A 25,620-nucleotide genomic window follows, 5' to 3' on the forward strand; every position below is an offset into this window, starting at 1 on the left:
ACCGGGAGCGACCGGGAGACCCATGGGGCAGCGCACAATTGGCCCAGGGTAGGGGAGGGAATGGCCGGCAGGGATGTAGCTCAGTTGGTAGAGTATGGCGTTTGCAACACCAGGGTTGTGGGTTTGATTCCCACGGGGGTTATTAAAAATTATGTATGCACTCACTAACTGTAAGTCGCTCTGGATAAGAGCGTCTGCTAAATGACAAAAAATGTAATAAGTAGTGTAAACTTGTTCTTAAAAGTTGTACTTACTTAAAAATGTTGAGTGCCAGTAGCAATGTTTTATTTTAGAGTTTATTAAACTTGTAATTTTTGAATAATATGAACATTTTTTATTTTTATGTAACTGCTACTTAAAATTATTATTTTTTAAACTTAAAACTATATGGATTAAACATGAATTTATGTCTTATTTTGAAAGAACAAATAAATCAAATCAAGAACGAATTGAGAATAAATCAATTGCATCAGATAGATTTGTATATATAAAATACACACACACACACACACACACGTGTATATACGTTTATAAATAATTAATTGTTAATAGTTTGCTTGTTACAAGGTTGGCTAGTTAATAAATTACATATATGCGCTCACATATTTTATTTTGTAGTATTTGCGTGCACTTCCTCTTCAGGCAGCAGACCGGAGCCGAGGAGAAGAGCGGGAGACCGGAGGGTAACACTCAGCTCTGCACAAATGAGTTGTGAATGTAAGTAGTCAACATAAAACTTGCTTGAATGTTTGTTTCTGGAGATTCAACGTGTTTTTAAGACGGACAAAGTGAGTCACGTTAGCAATGTAAAACGGTTAACCGTTAGGTTAGCAAGCTAACATGGAATGTCATCCCGCCAGTTAGCTAGCTGTATAGGCTACATGGCTAGGCTAATGTAGTTGTAAAAAACTGGTTGAGCCCAACGTGCAGCGATGGATAGTAAGGTATCATGTACTGCTCAATAAAAACTTGAAATATGTGCTGGAGCTGTGTCAGTGTTGTGAGTAAAGGCAGAAGCTAACTCCACGTGTTGTGCTTTAGGCTAACTGAAAGGTATTCTCTGCAAGTTGAATTAGATGGTTATTTTTTATTTTTTTATTTTTTATTGCTATGATAAGAATTTATGGATGCTACCAGCCCAACGTTACCTAACTTTGACTTATTTGTGTAATAAAATGTTTTGAATAGTCTAACAGGCATCTTACACATCTACTTTGTTTTAATCAATGTTGGTGTAGCTATATTGTTGTACACTTTTAGTATGAGGAACATGACTGCAGTTTTTGATAGTTCTGATTGAGGTTTATACTTCATGACAGGTGTCCTGTAAAATAATATTTTTTTTGTGTGATTTCAGGTTGCTGCAACAAATATGACTTGGCACTGTAAGTTGTGTTCAGCTTCTTTTACCACTAGAAAATATTTATTTAAACACTGCAGCACAGCGACTTCAAAAATTAGCTCACTCCCATGCCTCCATGATGATTGCATGTGCACATTTCAGACACTTAGTGCACTGAGTACTCATCTGTCAAGATATCATACTCAAGAACATAACAGCAATGCAAAGGAGATTCAGGAACTTGTGACTTTCAAGTGTCCTTTATGAACATTTCAGCAACCTTTTTCTGAGTTTGTACTCTTCAGTCACATAAGAACACACTTAAAAAAGCATGAGACAGTGGTATGCCCATACAAAGGTTGTAACTATAGCACAAATGTATACGCTTCTTTTAATTCCCGTAAAAGTAGAGTGCATCAAGCGAGTCTTGCGTCAGACTTTGGTAGTGACATTGTCTATGAACATACTCAGAATCTCCAAGCCACCAACTCTAACGTCACTATTGATGTGGATGAAGAGTGTCCAGTTCAGAGCACAGAAATGCAGGATGATGAGCAGTGTGATACTTCAAAACTAAAAAATCAGCTCAAACTTAATGCAGCATCTTTATTTCTAAAGATGCAGGCTATCCTTCATGTGTCAAACACAGCTTCACCAGAAATAGTTGATCACTTGAATCAGATCTTCTCTTTATCTCAGCCATTGATCAAGGATGCAATTAATGATATATTGCAGAGACATGGTCACAATATCACAGATTCCACACTCAGTGAAGTTGTCAGTGCTGTCATGGACTCTAATGTTGTATTCAGTGCAACCTCCAAAGGTGCAGAGTTGTCCTCTTATAAGCGAAGGAAGACATTTATCTATCCATTGGTAATGCCAGTAGAGTACCATTTAGAAGCACCTGGTCATACCATCATGTATGTTCCAATCCTTCAAATGATTCAGGAGCTGTTTAAAAACACAGATATCCTGAGCAAGATCAGAGAACCAAACACTGAGCCTGGTTATTATGTGTCATATCGTGATGGCTCTCATTTCCAGGAAAATGAGTTACTCTCAACAGAAGATCTACACCTAGCAATACAGCTATGTATTGACGATCTTGAAATCACTAACTCTCTCGGCACATCACGTAAAGTTCACAAACTTTGTGCTGTATACTGGGTCCTAGCAAATGTGCCGCCCAAGTATAGATCAGCAATGCACACTATACAATTGGCCATGCTAGCTAAAGTGACAGACCTCCAGAAATATGGATATGCACTGTACTTGCACTGTACTTGCTCCACTGGTTCGTGATGTTCACACACTTGAACAGGATGGTGTTTTCATTGAATCTGTTGGTCAGAATGTGAAAGGCTTCTGTGTTTCTGCTGACAATCTGGCTGCACATGGGTTAGGTGGCTTTTTGGAGTCATTCAGAGCAGATTATGTTTGCAGATTCTGTATGGCCACAAGTGAACAGTTTCAAACAACTGAGGTAAAAAAGGAGGAATTTGTCCAGAGAACCAAAGCGAGTCATGACATTCATGTACAAAATGTCCTCCAAGTTGAGAGTTCAAGCAGCCAATTTGGGGTTAAAGGTGATTGTGTCTTCCGTGAGTCACTTGAGCACTTCCACCCTATCACAGGTTTTCCTCCAGATCTACTACACGATCTTTTGGAAGGAATCGTTCCAGTTGAACTTGCTCTTTGCATTAGAGAAATGATTCGGCTTAAACACTTCACTTTAGAGTATTTGAACCAAAGGATCACATCATTCCCATATCAGCACACTGATAAAGTAAATAAACCTCATCCAGTTCCCAAAACATTCATGACCCGGAAAACAATTGGAGGCAACGGGCATGAAAATGCCACGCTGCTCAGACTACTTACGTTACTTGTAGGCAGTAAAGTAGCAGAGGGTAATGTTGCATGGGAGGTTTTGATGGACTTGAAAGAGTTGGTGGAATTAGCATTGTGCCCATCATTTTCTGATGAAACATTGGACTATTTTGTTTGCAAAATCAGTGACCACAGACAGATCCTACAAGAGGCTTTCCCTGAGTTTAGGCTTCATTCTAAACATCACTATGTGGAGCATTAACCCACCTTAGTTAAGTGCTTTTGGCCCCTGGTGCATGTTTGGACCATGCGATTTGAAGCTAAACATCGCTTCTTCAAGAGAGTGGTGCATGACGCTCAAAACTTCAAAAATGTCTTGAAGACACTGGCAATCAGACACCAAAACATGATGGCATATCACCTTGGTTCACCATCGTTTTTCAAACCAAAAACGCAAAGATAAAGGTTTGACTCTGTTTTGGTTTCAGCTCTACCAGAAGTAGCTCAGGCTCACATTAGAGGACAAACAACTAGTGACACTGTCTATCATACATCAAAGGTGACCATTGATGGCACAGACTATACCAGTGGCATGTTTGTGTCAGTTGTAATCAGTGGGGGACTGTCAAAATTTTGCAGACTAACACAGATCTACCTTGTGAATCACAATGTTTATTTTCTCTGTTGTGATTATGACTCCTGGTATGTAGAGCATCTTTGATCCTATGAGCTGTCAGCCATACAGGGAAGCCTGTCTATCCACCTGCAATCTGACTTCAATTATACAATCCCACTCTCTGCATACAAGATTGATGGCTTGCTGCTGTTGACTCCCAAGAGGTTCATGCAAGTGAGACAAAATTAAGACCACTCTATGGTAAGTAATTCTTCATAAAATCATTAATTGTTCAGTTATTGGAAAATGTGCTCAGTATAATCAATCATTATATAAATCAACATTAGGGCTGACCAAAAAAATCAAAGCTTCAAAGCTTTGTTCGTTGCCATGGTAATCGATCATGAAGTCTGTGATCGATTTTTAAAAGTTTTTCCTTTTTGACACCGGTTCTCATCGGCAATTGTTACATTGAAATGAGTAGGCTACTTGGCATCCTGGAAACCTGCCTGATAAGTTTTGGAGACATGCAGCGTTTGTTAGCTTAGATTAAGATCGATTTTACGTCCACGAATAATCGATTGTCTAAATATGGTAATCGGGACAGCCCTAATCAACATACATGATCTGCATTTTGGAATTGCACTCTTTGGTAACACATTCTAAAGAACATGTCTATAATGCATTAAAAACACAAATATAACTGGCTAATGTTATGGTAGTTATAATGTACTGTGGAACCCAGGTCTCAGATTTTTCTTTCAAACACTGTCACTTTGGCATGGAGGTATAAAGCATTATGAATGCTGAACACGTTGGAGGTTGTCATTAATGATTATAAACATTTAGAAAGCCTTATAAATGCACTATAATGTCTGTGTGCTGATGTGTTTTTAACCTCCAAATCTCTTCATTTATTAAAGTGATGGCAGCTGAAGCCCCACAAAACATGATCCTTCGTGTCATCGAGGCAGACCGTGTTAGAAAATTAAAACTCAGCTCCCGTCCAGCCTCTGTTGAAGCAGTGATTGAGATTTTAAAAAAACAACTGGAATTGGACTGTGACTTCAGTTTGCAATACAAAGATCCAGACTTTGATGGAAAACTCACTTGCCTTTTTGACATCGAGGAGTTACCACAAAAAGCCTGTGTTCATATTTCAGTTAGACAGGATTCCAGTTCTCTTGCATCAACTGATACCCTTTCAGATGTGTCATCCCCAGAACGTCTGAGCAGATGGCCTCCAGGTCCTTTACAAATTCCCAAATTTGCATTTGAAGTTGAGCTGACACTTAGAGATGGGAATGCTGAATTTGAAAAGAATGAAAGACCTCTTCAGTTGTCAAGGGACCAAAAGCACAATATTTTAGACAAACTGGCATCTACCATATACAGTGGGGAAAAAAAGTATTTAGTCAGCCACCAATTGTGCAAGTTCTCCCACTTAAAAAGATGAGAGAGGCCTGTAAGTTTCATCATAGGTACACGTCAACTATGACAGACAAAATTTGAAAAAAAAATCCAGAAAATCACATTGTAGGATTTTTAATGAATTTATTTGCAAATGATGGTGGAAAATAAGTATTTGGTCAATAACAAAAGTTTCTCAATACTTTGTTATATACCCTTTGTTGGCAATGACACAGGTCAAACGTTTACTGTAAGTCTTCACAAGGTTTTCACACACTGTTGCTGGTATTTTGGCCCATTCCTCCATGCAGATCTCCTCTAGAGCAGTGATGTTTTGGGGCTGTCGCTGAGCAACACGGACTTTCAACTCCCCTCCAAAGATTTTCTATGGGGTTGAGATCTGGAGACTGGCTAGGCCACTCCAGGACCTTGAAATGCTTCTTACGAAGCCACTCCTTCGTTGCCCGGGCGGTGTGTTTGGGATCATTGTAATGCTGAAAGAACCAGCCACGTTTCATCTTCAATGCCCTTGCTGATGGAAGGAGGTTTTCACTCAAAATCTCACGATACATGTCCCCATTCATTCTTTCCTTTACACGGATCAGCCGTCCTGGTCCCTTTGCAGAAAAACAGCCCCAAAGCATGATGTTTCCACCCCCATGCTTCACAGTAGGTATGGTGTTCTTTGGATGCAACTCAGCATTCTTTGTTCTCCAAACACGACGAGTTGAGATTTTACCAAAAAGTTATATTTTGGTTTCATCTGACCATATGACATTCTCCCAATCCTCTTCTGGATCATCCAAATGCACTCTAGCAAACTTCAGACGGGCCTGGACATGTACTGGCTTAAGCAGGGGGGACACGTCTAGCACTGCAGGATTTGAGTCCCTGGCGGCGTAGTGTGTTACTGATGATAGGCTTTGTTACTTTGGTCCCAGCTCTCTGCAGGTCATTCACTAGGTCCCCCCCGTGTGGTTCTGGGATTTTTGCTCACCGTTCTTGTGATAATTTTGACCCCACGGGGTGAGATCTTGCGTGGAGCCCCAGCTCGAGGGAGATTATCAGTGGTCTTGTATGTCTTCCATTTCCTAATAATTGCTGCCACAGTTGATTTCTTCAAACCAAGCTGCTTACCTATTGCAGATTCAGTCTTCCCAGCCTGGTGCAGGTCTACAATTTTGTTTCTGGTGTCCTTTGACAGCTCTTTGGTCTTGGCCATAGTGGAGTTTGGAGTGTGACTGTTTGAGGTTGTGGACAGTTGTCTTTATACTGATAACAAGTTCAAACAGGTGCCATTAATACAGGTAACGAGTGGAGGACAGAGGAGCCTCTTAAAGAAGAAGTTACAGGTCTGTGAGAGCCAGAAATCTTGCTTGTTTGTAGGTCACCAAATACTTATTTTCCACCATAATTTGCAAATAAATTCATAAAAAATCCTACAATGTGATTTTCTGGATTTTTTTCTCTCAATTTGTCTGTCATAGTTGACGTGTACCTATGATGAAAATGACAGCCCTCTCTCATCTTTTTAAGTGGGAGAACTTGCACAGTTGGTGGCTGACTAAATAATTTTTTTCCCCACTGTATGGTTTTAAGGCTAACCCCAGTGATAAAGAGATAGCAATGGTGGCTAAAGCTCTTGTGAGGAAACACCCCTGTTTAAAAGAAGCAGGATCTGACAATGGATGGAATGGCTGGAAGAACAGCATCAAGTTTAAAATGGGCAATTACAGGACCAAGATGAGAAGGGCTGGATGTCAGGAGGTCGCTGTAAATGCTGGGAAAAGAAGCCGAAAAAACCCTGAGAATGAACCTTCACACTCCAACATCAAAAGGCCTAAGTGTGCAGAGGTCAACTTTCTGCCTAACTTTCCTCAAGGAGAGGATCCCTCAAGCCTTGACCTTTTGAGGCAGGCTATTGTTGAGGAAGTAAAGAAGACCGAGAGAAACATACCCCTTATTAGTAAGATGATGCAGAACACGTTTGCCTTGCGACGACAGACTATTGTAATGTCCTGCCCACCGGTGAAAGAGCTAATGGACCTCTGGCCTGCTCTTCATATGCAGTCTGAGGTAAAATCATCATCAATTTAATAAATAAATTCATTTTGTAGGTTCTTTTTTCTGTTTTTATCTTTGCTACTGTATGTCACATTGTGTGTAATGTTGCCTAATTTCATTCATCCTAAAATAAATAATTGCTGTTACTGTCATTTCCTCAATGGAGGTATATGCAGAGTTCCAACGGATAACTAACCAGAACCTACCTAACACTTTCTATGCCGAGCTTGATCGCCACACTCGTTTGATGGCCTTATTTAGACAGAAAGCTTCCAAAACTGGAAAGACTGCAGATGTTTGGCAAACATTTTCAAAGTCCATGATACACAGGTGACTATACATTTCACAGGTAGTCTTAGTGTAATGTTGGGAGTTTAATGCTTCAAAGAAGCTTTTGAATTCCACAATTGCACCAGTCAGCAGGTTATTAGTGGATGTATGTGCAGATATTGGTAATTAATTAATTAATTAATTAATAATTAGTTGGGACTGTTTGTCATTGGGTTTGATAAGTAAACTTGTCACAACACTATTTTAATCTTCTTAGGAATTACATGATGTCCACACAAGGCGTACCACTGTTCTCCATGCCCTTCCTGATTATCTACTAGAGGAAGTCTCTGGATTTTTCAGAACATGTGTGGTAAGTCCCAGTAAAGAGATATCAGGCCTATTGTACTGTAAATTAACAAATTAATATCTTCATTTCATTTCCAACACACTAGAATTTCTGTATATGTACCAATGTTTCAACTACAAACCTCTGGCAAGATGTTTATAAGTGTGAAGTGTCATTTTGAGCCCATTACAGCATCAAAAAAATCAACTGCAAAGAAAATAAAGTAGCCGTCATTAGCCTCACAGTGGAACACATAAATGTAATCTCACTTTCTCAGCAACGAGAGCACAACGCAGCAGAATAAACAGGAGTCTTTCAGACTTGTGTATTTATTGTTATTTATATGATATCCAACTAGGGGTGGAACAGTACACAGAAGTCACGGTTCGGTTCATACCTCGGTTCAGACATCACGGTTCGGTTTGGTACAATGGAGGGGAAAGCAAAACAAAAATGCAGAAGGCAATTTTTTTTATTGTGCATGTCTCAGGCTGTCCACTGAGCTAGCTGTAACAGCTTTAAGTGTATAAAGTAAGATGTAAACAGTAAACAATAAGTACCCTGCATCATCTCCAGACTCCATCTGTAACTTGTAAACAAAATGAGACAATCAGCTAGTAGTGTGATATGGAAGACAAGCGCTGCTCTCATATGTGAATGCACAGAGCAGGGATGTGAAAAGAGCAGCTTCGGTTACACAGAGCAGTTGACGAGTTTTGGTGTTAGCTTCACACGCTAACGGCGAAGCTAACAGCTAACGGTGGAGCTAACAGCTAATACCGGAGCAAACAGCAAATCAAACGGGCCTGGAGGCCATTTGTGGTCGAGGCGAGAAGGGATACAGCTACGTCCATGTTTGGTTGTATTTGGAAGGGACTAGTTCGCTTCATGTGGACTCTTCATTTGGACTGGACTGACTGACTCGACATGTAGGCGGGGCTCGGGAGCTTCAGAGCTAAGGGCAGGGCTACAGATTAGGTGTCCCTAAAGAACCGCGTGTCTAACAGTAGTTCCGCATTACATTAATTAATTTGCACTCAAGTTTTATTTATTTTTAAACCATGTATTCTCCTTGTAAATTCATGTACCGTACCGAGACGCCCGTACCATTTCGGTTCAATACAAATACATGTACCGTTCCACCCCTACATCCAACTGTAATCAAAATTGCCACAGCCACAGTTTCAGTAAATGTGATTAGTATATGCTCTCCCTTTCATTTTTTTAAGGATGATATGGATGAGCCAGACCTGGGGGATGCATCAGTGGTCCTCCTTACAACAGTCAGTGATGATGCCACAAGCCCAGTTCACTACCACCCAGTGAGAGTCTCTGTCGTCCTAGAGGGTGATGTGGTTGTCAATCTCCCCAGGCTTGCTGATGCCTTCCTGGTAATGTTCGGCCTGATTTATGCACTACATCTCAGCTATCCCAAGGGACTGACAAACACTTTTGAGTTCACACAGAAAATCTTACTTGGTCTTGATGACTCTAAACTGTCACCCAAGCTGCAGACTCTTAAAAATGAGCTGATGTTGTATGTGTAACTGAAGATCCAAAAAGGAGTGGTGGATTGTGATGGCTCACTCTGTTAGAGCATATTCCACAATGAGAATATGTCATGTCAGGTCCATGTTGAATACTGTTCAACTGTTTATGTTAAAGTTGCTGCTCTACTCAACTGGTTTTCAGCCAAATGGCACAAAGTACACACTGTCTTTGTACGTTTTAATGTACATTTTATTGTTGTTAAACTGAAATTCAGGGTTGAATTAAGTGTTTATATATGGATATTTTTATTTATAATTCAAATTGAAAGGCCAAAGAGAAAACGAAGCGAGATCAAATTAAAAATATTATTATTATACTACACTACTAGGAAAAATCATGCCATAATTAATTTTAAAATGTCAAATTTAAAATGCAAAGCTTCAACTGTCAGCTGGAAGTCGTTTCAGACCCTCCCACCAGCCGTTGGGCCACGCCTCCTCATTTAAATTGACACGTGTCACTTCTAAATGAAAATGTTAAATCAAAATGTAAAAGGTGAATCTGAAAATGTCAATGTCAAATGTAAAACGTAAAATTCAAAAGATAAAATGTCAAATTGGAAATTATAAAGGGGAAAGGCTAAAATAATTTTTTTTATTTTTAGATTTTAATTGAAGTATTTCCATTTTAAGCTTTTACATAATACATTTAATTATGGCATGATTTTTCCTAGTAGCATAGTAAAATAATACTATTAATTTGATCTTGCTTCGTTTTCTCTTTGGACTTTCAATTTGAATTATGAATAAAAATATCCTCCATATTTATAGACTATGGCATTTTGTTTTTAAAAGGTGTACTATATAGTTTTGGGAAGTACATTTTTATCAGAAAGGAAAGCTCTTCATTGATACATTTTCATAAATAAATAAACTGTCCTCAAAGTTTCAGGCTACTTTACTTTATTAAAGTAGCCACCGTTCTAGTTGGAAACAGTGTTATAGGGACTTTATTTTCTTCTGAGGATGGGATGTTTATTCAGTTATGGAAATGGATAAAATAATTGTTATTGTCTTATGAATATTGTTAATTTTGCTTTTCGAGTTTGAATTAATTTTCTAAAACTACACAGTGCACCCTGAAGTTGCTAGATTTGAACCAGATAGCCAAAGGAAGGCTAAACACTGCCTTTGTACATGTTATTGTACCGTTTTGAAATTTTAGCAGTTTTAGTTGTGAAGAATTTACAAGCAATTTGTTTATACAGTGGGGAAAAAAAGTATTTAGTCAATCACCAATTCTGCAAGTTCTCCCACTTAAAAAGATGAGAGAGGCCTGTAATTTTCATCATAGGTACACGTCAACTATGACAGCCAAATTGAGAAAAAGAAATCCAGAAAATCACATTGTAGGATTTTTAATACATTTATTTGCAAATTATGGTGGAAAACAAGTATTTGGTCACCTACAAACAAGCAAGATTTCTGGCTCTCACAGACCTGTAACTTCTTCTTTAAGAGGCTCCTCTGTCCTCCACTCGTTACCTGTATTAATGGCACCTGTTTGAACTTGTTATCAGTATAAAAGACACCTGTCTACAACCTCAAACAGTCACACTCCAAACTCCACTATGGCCAAGACCAAAGAGCTGTCAAAGGACACCAGAAACAAAATTGTAGACCTGCACCAGGCTGGGAAGACTGAATCTGCAATAGGTAAGCAGCTTGGTTTGAAGAAATCAACTGTGGGAGCAATTATTATGAAATGGAAGACATACAAGACCACTGATAATCTCCCTCGATCTGGGGCTCCACACAAGATCTCACCCCGTGAGGGTCAAAATGATCACAAGAACGGTGAGCAAAAATCCCAGAACCACACGGGGGACCTAGTGAATGACCTGCAGATAGCTGGGACCAAAGTAACAAAGCCTACCATCAGTAACACACTACGCCGCCAGGGACTCAAATCCTGCAGTGCCAGACGTGTCCCCCTGCTTAAGCCAGTACATGTCCAGGCCCGTCTGAAGTTTGCTAGAGTGCATTTGGATGATCCAGAAGAGGATTGGGAGAATGTCATATGGTCAGATGAAACCAAAATATAACTTTTTGGTAAAAACTCAACTCGTCGTGTTTGGAGGACAAAGAATGCTGAGTTGCATCCAAAGAACACCATACCTACTGTGAAGCATGGGGGTGGAAACATCATGCTTTGGGGCTGTTTTTCTGCAAAGGGACCAGGATGACTGATCCGTGTAAAGGAAAGAATGAATGGGGCCATGTATCGTGAGATTTTGAGTGAAAACCTCCTTCCATCAGCAAGGGCATTGAAGATGAAACGTGGCTGGGTCATTCAGCATGACAATGATCCCAAACACACCGCCCGGGCAACGAAGGAGTGGCTTCGTAAGAAGCATTTCAAGGTCCTGGAGTGGCCTAGCCAGTCTCCAGATCTCAACCCCATAGAAAATCTTTGGAGGGAGTTGAAAGTCTGTGTTGCCCAGCAACAGCCCCAAAACATCACTGCTCTAGAGGAGATCTGCATGGAGGAATGGGCCAAAATACCAGCAACAGTGTGTGAAAACCTTGTGAAGACTTACAGAAAACATTTGACCTGTGTCATTGCCAACAAAGGGTATATAACAAAGTATTGAGAAACTTTTGTTATTGACCAAATACTTATTTTCCACCATAATTTGCAAATAAATTAATAAAAAATCCTACAATGTGATTTTCTGGATTTCTTTTTCTCAATTTGTCTGTCATATTTGACGTGTACCTATGATGAAAATTACAGGCCTCTCTCATCTTTTTAAGTGGGAGAACTTGCATAATTGATGGCTGACTAAATACTTTTTCCCCCACTGTATGCTTCAGCTTTTATAAGCCTCAACAAGAGAGAGCATAGTCACAGTGACAAAGCTATTTTCATGTGTTTACAGATGTGTGAGCTGGCAGAATATTGATGTATTGTAAGAGGTCAGTGTTAGTTTGAGTCATTAACATTCCACGTGTGTTGCCCTTTGTTGCTTTTCCTTTAAGAGTATTCCAATTTACTGAGACAAATCTAAACTAGACTGGAATTGAACTCTCTCAAATGATTACACTAAATCACTCTCGTGATTATTTCTCCCCTTTTTCAGTGGCGTAACACAAGGCATGTCCAAAATGGAGGAGGCAAAGAATGTGAAGGATGAGGATAAGCTGTACTTGCATGAGGGGATCCTCTACTCTACAATCATGAGTCCCCCAGAAAATCTTAAAGGCCTGAAGGAGCTGGAGGGCAGGCCAGATGACATTTTACTGGTGGCCTACCCAAAATGTGGTAAGTGCATCCATCCCTGCGGTTGTGGTAGTTAGTGTGAACTGGATTGCATAGTGGAAATATTTGTTGCCATCAAATAAAGTGCAGAACACAATACTGCTGTTGTATAGTCCTGGCCATGACAAAATGTTTACAGGACTTAATACAAAATGATTCTACATCAAAGAAGCCAACAGTTGGTTGTTGAACATTAACACATGTATCAAGAGCCCACAGGAGCATGTGCATTGGAATATGTGTCTCCTGAAACCACATCATGAGCATTCTTTGCAGAATCAATGTGTCCCAACTGCCACCCATGAAGATACATGAATTAGTCAGCCTTAAAAACATAGACTACATTGGACATAGGCTCACATTGTACACACACTTTTGTGGACACCATCAACTTTATAGTCTGCCCTATACTCCTTTTGCCAGCAAAGCCCTAAATGAGTGTGCTTTTCCAGGGTTCAACTGGATGGTTGCTGTGCTACGCAAAATTATGGCTGCAGCCTCTGGGCAACAATAAGTGTCTCATATACCTCCACTGATGGAGTTTTTCTCTCCGGACGTGCAGAAGGTATGTATGCCATAACAGTTTTCTATAACAGAACTAGGTCAATACCTAGTCAATCAAAATCGCTCTCTTTATCAAACTTGTTTTCAATGAGAATGACAGATCTTGAAGTTAAACGTGATGTCAAAATTCCGCCTAATATACATACCCAAAAGTAATTATTTATCCTGAGAAATATATATTTTTAAATTACACGCTCACAGGAATGGCTAATTTTTGGAATTATTTTTGTCGCTACCAATTGAGGTAAATCAGCCTTTAGTTTTTAAGCGCCACACAGAACAATTTCAGAAAAACTTACAATAGGATCACTAGTGCTTATCGGGCATTTCAAGGTATTTGTAAATGACCTGTTCACAAAGGATCAAACATTTTATTTTGGTATTTCTCATGCTCCTGCCTTTGATTGTTATAATTCTGCCACTGGTTAAGAGCGTTGGTTCAGTAACCAAAAGGTCGCTGGTTCGAATCTCCAAGCCTACTAGGTGAATAATCTGTCGATGTGCCCTTGAGCAAGGCCCTTAACTCTAATTGCTCCTGTAAGTTGCTCTGGATAAGACCGGCTGCTAAATGACCATTTCGTTTTATGTACTTTTTTATTTTTATTTTTTACAAATGATGTACCTTGTGGTTTTCTGCTGCATTTTTGTATGCCATATGATAAGCTGCTAAATGGATTCACATAGCTTATATACTGAGAGAGTGACAATCAAATAATAGAGATTGGAGATCTTATAACTAGACAAAAAGGAAATGTTCATTTGAGAATACAACACGGCAACAAAGACACATTAGAGACATAATCCCTTCCCCTCTTTGCAGGATTGTGATATGTGATTAATCAACATTGACACTAGTTCATTTTGAATAATAGTTTAACAAGTGCACAACATACACTCTGCTAGACACCATTTTGTATCTCAACATTTATCAAACTCTTCAAAAGTGTCTTATAGTATGGCCTGTGCAGCCTTGATGTGGCTAAGACCCATGGAGCCCTATGGACTATTATGTTGTAGCAGAAGTTAGAGGATAGGCTTGTGGAATTCCAGTGGAATCATTCTGTAGGATCATAACAAAAAGTTTGGTTCACCACAAGGCTTTTACTAAGGCAGGCCCAAACCTTTGTCCATTCCCTCTTTTTGTTTTCCAGATGGTGGGAGAAATGCCCTCTCTGCGGTTATTGGGAACACATTTGCACCCTGACAACATCCCTGGCACTTTTATTGCGAAGAAAGCAAAGGTCAGTGTTAATAGCTTTACTAGAGAATATGTCACAGCAACTTGAATCTAGCCTCCCTTCCATTGTGGAGTGCTTAATCTAATGCAGTCTGGGACATTTGTATTTGTATAATAACATAGGAAATTAATACGATATGAAAGTGACAGGTCAATTTCACTTCTGTATCTTCGTTTTGTAGGCTATGGATGAGCCTCAAATTTGCATCGTCAATGAAAACGCAATAATTGAAGATATAAAATGTATACGTGTTTCCGGGTGAATGTACATTTTCAACGTGTTTGAAATGTTACTGTCAACGCGTGCTGTAGGTGGGTGCAGTGGTGGAATCAAACGCAGGACACAGATGGATAATCCAACAGACTTTAGTGATCGCCAAACACGGCAATAGGTCCACTCTTGCCCGAAGGCGAAATACGCACGAAGGCGAACAAAACAAACGCGCACAAACAGGTGCGTAAATACTCCAACAGTGGAGGGAAGCTCAACCGAGCGAAATACAGGAAACACGCCCTATACACGACTGACAAAAATCAATAACACACAACACTAGACAAACACAACGAGAAACTTATAGAACACTAATTAGGCTTAAACAAGAACAGGTGTGACCACAAACAGACAAAAGCAAACGAACATGAAACATACAACGGTGGCAGCTAGTATTCCAGAGACAACGAACGCCGAAGCCTGCCCGAACAAGGGAGAGAGGCAGCCTCGGCCGAAACCGTGACAGTACCCCCCCTTGACGCGCGGCTCCAGACGTGCGCCGACTCCGGCCTCGGGGACGACCCGGAGGACGCGGAGCAGGGTGCGTCGGGTGCCCACGATGGAATTCCGTCAGGAGAGACGGGTCCAAGATGTCTCTCCTCGGCACCCAGCACCGCTCCTCCGGACCGTACCCCTCCCACTCCACTAGATACTGGAGACCCCCCATCCGACGTCTCGAATCCAAGATGGACCTCACAGTGTACGCCGGTGCCCTTTCGATGTCCAATGGGGGCGGAGGAGTCTCCCTGATCTCACTTTCTTGGAGTGGGCCAGCTACCACCGGCCTGAGAAGGGACACATGGAACGAGGGGTTAATACTTTTATATTCAACAGGCAGTTGTAATTTGTAACACACCTCGTTCAACCTTCCCAGGACTTTAAATGGCCCTACAAACCGCCGACCCAGTTTCCGACAGGGCAGGCGGAGGGGCAGGTTTCTGGTAGAGAGCCAGACTCGATCACCAGGTGCGTACACCGGTCCCTCACTGCGGTGGAGATCGGCGCTCGCCTTATGACGTCGGAGGGCCCGCTGCAGGTGGACGTGTGCAGCGTTCCATGTCTCCTCCGAGCGCCGCGCCCACTCATCCACCGCAGGAGCCTCGATCTGGCTCTGCTGCCAAGGTGCCAGAACCGGCTGGTAACCTAGCACACATTGAAAAGGGGTTAGGTTAGTGGAGGAATGGCGTAGGGAATTCTGGGCCATCTCGGCCCAGGGAACGTACCTTGCCCACTCCTCCGGCCGGTCCTGGCAGTATGTTCTAAGAAACCTACCCACATCCTGGTTTACGCGTTCCACCTGCCCATTACTCTCCGGGTGGTAACCCGAGGTGAGGCTCACCGAGACCCCCAACCGCTCCATAAAGGCTCTCCAGACCCTGGAGGTAAATTGGGGACCCCGATCAGACACAATATCCTCGGTTACCCCGTAGTGCCGGAACACATGGGTGAATAGTGCTTCGGCGGTTTGCAGGGCAGTAGGAAGGCCCGGCATGGGGAGCAAACGACAGGCCTTAGAAAACCGGTCCACAACGACCAGTATAGTGGTGTTCCCCTGTGAAGGAGGAAGGTCAGTAATGAAATCCACCGAGAGGTGAGACCATGGTCGTTGTGGAACGGGCAGGTGTAGTAACTTACCCCTAGGCAGATGTCTAGGCGCCTTACACTGGGCGCACACCGAGCAGGAGGAAACATAAACCCTCACATCCTTCGCCAACGTGGGCCACCAGTACTTGGCACTAAGACAGTGCACTGTCCGGCCGATACCAGGATGTCCAGAGGAGGGTGACGTGTGAGCCCAATAGATCAATCGATCCCGAACCTCGAGCGGGACGTACTTCCGACCCTCAGGGCATTGCGGTGGACTAGGGTCGGTGCGTAACGCCCGCTCGAGCTCAGCATCGACCTCCCACACTACCGGTGCCACCAGACACGACTCCGGCAGTATGGGAGTGGGCTCCACGGACCTCTCCTCCGTGTCATACCGCCGAGACAGCGCATCTGCCTTACCGTTCTGTGACCCAGGGATGTACGTGATCTTAAATGTAAACCTGGTCAAGAACATATTCCATCTTGCCTGGCGAGGGTTCAGCCTCCTCGCTGCCCGGATGTACTCCAGGTTACGGTGGTCCGTCAAAATGAGGAAAGGGTGTTGAGCCCCCTCAAGCCAGTGCCTCCACACCTTTAGGGCCTGTACCACGGCTAACAGCTCCCTGTCCCCTACGTCATAGTTCCGCTCCGCCGGACTGAGCTTCTTAGAATAAAAAGCACAGGGGCGGAGTTTAGGTGGCGCGCCAGACCGTTGTGAAAGCACGGCTCCTAGACCGGCCTCTGACGCGTCCACCTCTACCTGGAACGGCAAAGAGGGATCCGGATGAGCCAGCACCGGGGCCGAGGTAAACAGGTCCTTCAGCCTCCCAAACGCCCTGTCCGCCTCGGCCGACCACTGCAGACGCACCCGGACCCCCCTTCAAAAGAGACGTGATGGGAGCTGCCACCTGTCCAAAAACCCCGGATAAACCTCCTGTAGTAATTTGCAAACCCCAAAAACTGCTGCACCTCCTTCACAGTGGTTGGTGTTTGCCAATTACGCACGGCCGACACCCGGTCTACCTCCATCTTCACCCCTGACGCAGACAACTGATACCCCAAAAAGGAGACCGACTCCTGGAAAAACAGACACTTCTCTGCCTTAACATACAGGTCGTGCTCCACCAGCCTCCGCAACACTTGGCGCACCAGGGCCACATGCTCGACACGGGTAGGCGAGTACACGAGAATGTCATCTATGTACACAACCACCCCCTGCCCCTGCATGTCCCTGAAGATCTCATCCACGAATGATTGGAAAACTGACGGAGCGTTCATCAACCCGTATGGCATGACCAGATACTCGTAATGGCCCGAGGTGGTACTAAAGGCTGTCTTCCATTCATCGCCCTCCCTGATGCGCACCAAGTTGTACGCGCTCCTGAGATCTAATTTAGTGAAGAAGCGCGCCCCATGCAATGACTCAGTCATGGTCGCAATCAGCGGGAGTGGATAACTGTACTTCACCGTAATCTGATTGAGACCACGGTAATCAATGCACGGGCGCAAACCACCATCCTTCTTCTTCACAAAAAAGAAACTCGAGGACGCAGGGGAAGTGGAAGGCCGTATGTATCCTTGTCTCAGAGATTCGTCTATGTAGGTCTCCATAGCTTTTTTCTCCTCTTGAGACAGAGGATACACATGGCTCCGTGGGAGCGCAGCTCCTGCCTGGAGGTCTATCGCACAATCTCCCTGCCTATGGGGCGGCAACTGCGTCGCCCTCGACTTACTAAACGCAATAGCCAAATCCCCATACTCAGGGGGAACGTGCAATGCGGGCACCTGGTTTGGACTCTCCACCGAGGTAGCCCCCTACGGAAACGCCTAAACATCTACCCACACACTGGGCAGACCACTCCATCAGAGCCCTCTCCTGCCACGAAATAGATGGGTTATGGGTACTCAACCAGGGCATGCCCAGCACCACCGGATACGCAGGAGAGTCAATCAGAAATAGCTGAATCATCTCCTGATGACCCCCCCTGCGCACACATCCTAAGTGGCGCAGTGACCTCCCTGATCAAGCCCGCACCCAACGGACGACTATCTAGGGCATGAACGGGGAAAGGGACATCAACAGGAAGAAGGGGAATCCCTAAAGCTAAACAAAACTTATTATCAATAAAATTCCCAGCCGCGCCTGAATCTACCAGCGCCTTATGCTGGGAATGAGGTGCTACCTGTGGAAAACGCACAGGTATACAGAAATGTGCAACAGAGAGCTCTGGGTGAGTGGGGCGCCTACTCACCTGGAAGGAATCCCCAGTGCGGGACCTGTCGTCCCTCTCCCCTAGGAGGCCATCCCCAGCACCTAGCCGCGGTGTGTCCTCCCCCGACCACAGTTGGTGCAGGGGATGGACCCCCTAGTAAGCCGACCCCTCCTCTCTCTAGCGCCAGCGCCCCGAGCTCCATGGGGCACGGCTCGGAGGCGCTGGAGGGTGAAATGGACGGACCCCCTCGGGACGTCCGCGGGTAGCTAGCAGGTTATCCAGCCTGATGGACATGTCGACCAACTGGTCGAACGTAAGGCTGGTGTCCCTACAGGCCAGCTCCCGACGGACGTCCTCTCGTAGACTACATCTGTAGTGATCGACGAGAGCCCGATCATTCCACCCTGCATCTGCCGCTAGAGTACGGAATTCGAGGGCGAACTCCTGAGCACTCCTCCTCCCCTGCCGGAGGAAGACCAGACGCTCCCCCGCCGCTTTCCCCTCCGGGGGATGGTCAAACACCGCCCTGAAGCGGCGGGAGAACTCCTCGTAGGTTATGGTGTCCGCGTCGATCCTCCTCCACTCCGCGTTGGCCCATTCCAACGCCTTCCCGGACAGGCAGGAGATCAGGGCGGACACGCTCTCATGTCCCGAGGGCGCCGGGTGCACGGTGGCCAGGTACAGCTCCACCTGGAGAAGGAAACCCTGGCACCCAGCCGCGGTTCCATCGTAAGCCCTCGGGAGCGAGAGTCGGACTCCTCGGGGTTCCGGTGCGGGAATAGGCTGACTGGCCGATGGTGCTGGCAGGGCGGGTGGCGGTGGAGGCGTCCCCCAGCCTCGGATGGTGGTGATCACCTCCTGCAGTGCGGTCCCCATCTGCAGGATCTGGTCACCTTGTTCCCGGACCCTGTCCTCCGGTGTCGCCTGGGCTGCTGCGGCTCCTGCTGATTCCATTTAAAAGGTGTGTTATTCTGTCAACGCGTGCTGTAGGTGGGTGCAGTGGTGGAATCAAACGCAGGACACAGACGGATAATCCAACAGACTTTAGTGATCGCCAAACACGGCAATAGGTCCACTCTTGCCCGAAGGCGAAATACGCACGAAGGCGAACAAAACAAACGCGCACAAACAGGTGCGTAAATACTCCAACAGTGGAGGGAAGCTCAACCGAGCGAAATACAGGAAACACGCCCTATACACGATTGACAAAAATCAATAACACACAACACTAGACAAACACAACGAGAAACTTATAGAACACTAATTAGGCTTAAACAAGAACAGGTGTGACCACAAACAGACAAAAGCAAACGAACATGAAACATACAACGGTGGCAGCTAGTATTCCGGAGACAACGAACGCCGAAGCCTGCCCGAACAAGGGAGAGAGGCAGCCTCGGCCGAAACCGTGACAGTTACAACTGTTTAATTGGAACTACACACATGAACTACAACTCCCAGCAGCTGTGTATTGTCTCGCTTTCGACAGCTTGCCATTTGTATTTTTATTTAGCATTTCCAGAAAGTACTGGATGGCAACATTCTAATATAATCTAATATAAAACACATAAAACGGCCTGTAGCAAGTGGGTTCTTACAGTCCTGTGAGTCCTCGGCTCAAGCAGGCATAATCTAGCATGCTAATTCAAATAAGACTTTTCAAACTTTTTGCGATGTGTCTTACTTCTTGAGCGTCAAATATTTTTACTGCCTCAAGCTATCTTGGGTATGACTCTACAAGCTTTGTACACCTGTATTTTCCCATTGTTCTCTGCAGATCCTCTCAAGCTCTGTATGGGGAGCATTGCTTAACAGCTATTTACAAGGTCTCTCCAGAGATGTTAGATCGGGTTCAAGTCTGGGCTCTGGCTGGGACACTCAAGGACATTCAGAGACCTGTCCCAAAGCCATTCCTGCGTTGTCTTGGCTGTGTGCTTAGGGTCGTTGTCCTGCTGGAAGGTGAACATTTGCCCCTGTCTGAAGTCTTGAGCGCTCTAGAGCAGGTTTTCATCAAGGATCTCTCTGAACTTGGCTCTGTTCATCTTTCCCTCGATCCTGACTAGTCTCCCAGTCCTTTGCTGCTGAAAAACATCCCCACAGCATGATGCTGCTGCCACCATGCTTCACCGTAGGGATGGTGCCAGGTTTCCTCCAGACGTCACGCTTGGCATTCAGGCCAAAGAGTCTTGAGCGCTCTAGAGCAGGTTTTCATCAAGGATCTCTCTGAACTTGGCTCTGTTCATCTTTCCCTCGATCCTGACTAGTCTCCCAGTCCTTTGCTGCTGAAAAACATCCCCACAGCATGATGCTGCTGCCACCATGCTTCACCGTAGGGATGGTGCCAGGTTTCCTCCAGACGTCACGCTTGGCATTCAGGCCAAAGAGGTCTGAGAGTCCTTTAGGTGCCTTTTGGCAAACTCCAAGTGGGCTGTCGTGCCTTTTACTGAGGAGTGTCTTCCGTCTTGCCACTCTACCATAAAGGCCTGATTGGTGGAGTGCTGCAAAGATGGTTGTCCTTCTGGAAGGTTCTCCCATATCCACAGAGGAACTCTGGAGCTATGTCAGAGTGACCATCGGGTTCTTGGTCACCTCCCTGACCAAGGCCCTTCTCCCTCGATTGCTCAGTTTGGCCGGGCGGCCAGCTCTAGGAAGAATCTTGGTGGTTCCAAACTTCTTTCATTTAAGAATGATGGAGGCCACTGTGTTCTTGGGGACCTTCAATGCTGCAGAAATGTTTCGGTACCCTTCCCCAGACCTGTGCCTCGACACAATCCTGTCTCGGAGCTCTACGGAAATTGCTTTGACATCATAGCTTGGTTTTTGCTCTGACATGCACGGTCAACTGTGGGACCTTCTATAGACAGGTGTGTGCCTTTCCAAATCATGTCCAATCAATTGAATTTACCACAGGTGGATTCCAATCAAGTAGTAGAAACATCTCAAGGATGATCAATGGAAACAGGTTGCACGTGAGCTCAATTTTGAGTCTCATAGCAAAGGGTCTGAATAATATGAAAATAAGGTATTTGCAAACATTTCTAAAAACTTGTTTTCGCGTTGTCATTATGGGGTATTGTGTGTAGATTGCTGAGGAAAATGTTTTAATTCATTAATTTTAGAATAAGGCTGTAAAGTAACAAAATGTGGAAAAAGCCAAGGGGTCTGAATACTTTCCAAAGGCACTGTAATAATAAACTGCATTCATTAATCTGACTCCAATATTATGTGAATAAATGCAACATGCCCTGTATGTCTCTGGAGGAATCTAGTTAAGGTAGTGAACCTTGCATCACCACTCAGTATGATTATAATGAACATGAACATGTCTAACTTGCACCGTTATGCAATTATTAAGAGACTAGATACAAATAGCTAATCCTGCTGACCAATGTTCTAGCATTAATTTATTGAGGCAAGCATATGCCATGTATATAGTGTATATAGCAACTACCAATAGACCTACTAAATTATAAGTGTATAGTCAATCAAAGAATGACTCTGTAAAACGAGGAATGCATTTACTCAATTCAACTAATATAATGTATTAGTCACAAAATAATTGACACTCAAACAAGAACATTGTGCATGAAATACATTATACATTACAGAATAACACACACAGGCTAAGATTTATTTTGTAACATGTCTTCAGTTCAGAATAATCTCTAAGATAAAAAATGGGCACAGGAGCTTGGTAGCAAGTTCTCAAAATATACAAAAATTCACTGCTGCCCTTTTAACCAGATTCAAGCAGAAACTCACCCCCAACCTGAATTAGCATGTATTTGCACTTTGCTAGTAAACACAAAAGACAGGAAAACAAACCCAGTTTCTAATCTAATCATCCCAATTTAAATGACAGGAGCGCACCCCTGTGTCACTCCTCTTTGAACTATCCACCATCCGACTAACAAAATAACACAGTTTCCCTGTAACAATGAATCCATAGAACTTACAGTACAATAAAAATACAGTACAACATGTCAAAATTCATAGCTCTTTATAAACTCTTGAAACAATCCAAACATGAAAATGTAATTCACACATTAACATTCATTCTGTAGATTTTCACGTTTTCATCTATCTTCACACCTCCAACGGTGTCCATGCTCCCAGGGTTCTGTGGGAACGTCCCTTCCTGGAGAAAGCCACAGATAAGGTGTGTTTGATAACTGTGATAGCCTATAAATGGTCTGCCAACCAAACAATATCATAAATTGTGATTAAGTCACCAGTTGCGAGTATCACCTTCTCCCATTCTTCCACTACATATTCCTCCCATTAGGCTTGTCCAATAACGCCCCTGGCTCAGACCACTCCCAGACAGTCCTAGCAACATTCTTGCTTGAGGAATTGTTCTTTGCTAAGAAGCTATTTTGTCACTTTTTGTAATTGAAAACAATCACAGCAAGATATGTACAGTGTCTTGCAATAGTATTCATCCCCATTGGTGTTTTTCCTATTTTGTTGCATTACAATCTGTAATTTAAATGGATTTTTATTTGGATTTCATGTAATGGACATACACAAAATAGTCCAAATTGGTGAAGTGAAATGAAAAAAATACCTTGTTTCAAAAAATTCTAAACAATAAATAGCGGAAAAGTGGTGCGTGCATACAGTGGGGGAAAAAAGTATTTAGTCAGCCACCAATTGTGCAAGTTCTCCCACTTAAAAATATGAGAGAGGCCTGTAATTTTCATCATAGGTACACGTCAACTATGACAGACGAATTGAGGGAAAAAAATCCAGAAAATCACATTGTAGGATTTTGAATGAATTGATTTGCAAATTATGGTGGAAAATAAGTATTTGGTCACCTACAAACAAGCAAGATTTCTGGCTCTCACAGACCTGTAACTTCTTCTTTAAGAGGCTCCTCTGTCCTCCACTCGTTACCTGTATTAATGGCACCTGTTTGAACTTGTTATCAGTATAAAAGACACCTGTCCACAACCTCAAACAGTCACACTCCAAACTCCACTATGGCCAAGACCAAAGAGCTGTCAAAGGACACCAGAAACAAAATTGTAGACCTGCACCAGGCTGGGAAGACTGAATCTGCAATAGGTAAGCAGCTTGGTTTGAAGAAATCAACTGTGGGAGCAATTATTAGGAAATGGAAGACATACAAGACCACTGATAATCTCCCTCGATCTGGGGCTCCACGCAAGATCTCACCCCGTGGGGTCAAAATGATCACAAGAACGGTGAGCAAAAATCCCAGAACTACACGGGGGGGACCTAGTGAATGACCTGCAGAGAGCTGGGACCAAAGTAACAAAGCCTACCATCAGTAACACACTACGCCGCCAGGGACTCAAATCCTGCAGTGCCAGACGTGTCCCCCTGCTTAAGCCAGTACATGTCCAGGCCTGTCTGAAGTTTGCTAGAGTGCATTTGGATGATCCAGAAGAGGATTGGGAGAATGTCATATGGTCAGATGAAACCAAAATAGAACTTTTTGGTAAAAACTCAACTCATCGTGTTTGGAGGACAAATAATGCTGAGTTGCATCCAAAGAACACCATACCTACTGTGAAGCATGGGGGTGGAAACATCATGCTTTGGGGCTGTTTTTCTGCAAAGGGACCAGGACGACTGACCCGTGTAAAGGAAAGAATGAATGGGGCCATGTATCGTGAGATTTTGAGTGAAAACCTCCTTCCATCAGCAATCCATCAGCAAGGGCATTGAAGATGAAATGTGGCTGGGTCTTTCAGCATGACAATGATCCCAAACACACCGCCCGGGCAACGAAGGAGTGGCTTCGTAAGAAGCATTTCAAGGTCCTGGAGTGGCCTAGCCAGTCTCCAGATCTCAACCCCATAGAAAATCTTTGGAGGGAGTTGAAAGTCCGTGTTGCCCAGCGACAGCCCCAAAACATCACTGCTCTCGAGGAGATCTGCATGGAGGAATGGGCCAAAATACCAGCAACAGTGTGTGAAAACCTTGTGAAGACTTACAGAAAACGTTTGACCTGTGTCATTGCCAACAAAGGGTATATAACAAAGTATTGAGAAACTTTTGTTATTGACCAAATACTTATTTTCCACCATCATTTGCAAATAAATTCATTAAAAATCCTACAATGTGATTTCCTGGATTTTTTTTTCTCATTTTGTCTGTCATAGTTGACGTGTACCTATGATGAAAATTACAGGCCTCTCTCATCTTTTTAAGTGGGAGAACTTGCACAATTGGTGGCTGACTAAATACTTTTTTTCCCCACTGTATGTATTCACCCCCTTTGCTATGAAGCCACTAAATAAGATCTGGTGCAACCATTTACCTTCAGAAGTCACATAATTAGTTAGATTGCACACAGGTGGATTTTATTTGTCACATGATCTGTCACATGATCTCAGTATATATACACCTGTTCTGAAAGGCCCCAGAGTCTACAACACCACTAAGCAAGGGGCACCAGCAAGCAAGCGGCACCATGAAGACCAAGGAGCTCTCCAAACAGGTCAGGGACAAAGTTGTGGAGAAGTACAGATCAGGGTTGGGTTATAAAATGTATGGGATGGACCACGGAATTATTGCTAGGATAAAAATTGCTTGTCAATAAATTAAATGTAATACAATGGCAATCCGGGTTATATGTTAAAATCCTACGCATGAACTGCTGACATTATTACGCATATTAATTGATAATGATGGAAAATAGGATATGCATATTTTTTAAATAGTTACAGTGGGGGAAACAAGTATTTAGTCAGCCACCAATTGTGCAAGTTCTCCCACTTAAAAAGATGAGAGAGGCCTGTAATTTTCATCATAGGTACACGTCAACTATGACAGACAAAATGAGGAAAAAAAATCCAGAAAATCACATTGTAGGATTTGTAATGAATTTATTTGCAAATTATGGTGGAAAATAAGTATTTGGTCAATAACAAAAGTTTCTCAATACTTTGTTATATACCCTTTGTTGGCAATGACACAGGTCAAATGTTTTCTGTAAGTCTTCACAAGGTTTTCACACACTGTTGCTGGTATTTTGGCCCATTCCTCCATGCAGATCTCCTCTAGAGCAGTGATGTTTT

The 25,620-nt window shown here is 43.4% G+C and overlaps 1 long non-coding RNA gene and 1 pseudogene across 1 annotated transcript; both read left to right on the plus strand.

Annotated features, from left to right (window-relative positions):
- The first annotated feature begins 650 nt into the window (after nucleotides 1-650).
- LOC121556792 lies at nucleotides 651-4,746 on the plus strand. The gene is made up of 3 exons (XR_005998221.2): nucleotides 651-717; nucleotides 1,358-1,385; nucleotides 4,715-4,746. It is a non-coding gene; the product is annotated as an uncharacterized LOC121556792 (long non-coding RNA).
- Nucleotides 4,747-12,339: 7,593 nt separating this feature from the next.
- The window catches only part of LOC121556793, a 30,671-nt pseudogene continuing 17,390 nt past the window's right edge, over nucleotides 12,340-25,620 (plus strand).

Source organism: Coregonus clupeaformis, unplaced genomic scaffold (genome assembly GCF_020615455.1).
Source record: "Coregonus clupeaformis isolate EN_2021a unplaced genomic scaffold, ASM2061545v1 scaf0142, whole genome shotgun sequence".
Taxonomy (NCBI): domain Eukaryota; kingdom Metazoa; phylum Chordata; class Actinopteri; order Salmoniformes; family Salmonidae; genus Coregonus; species Coregonus clupeaformis.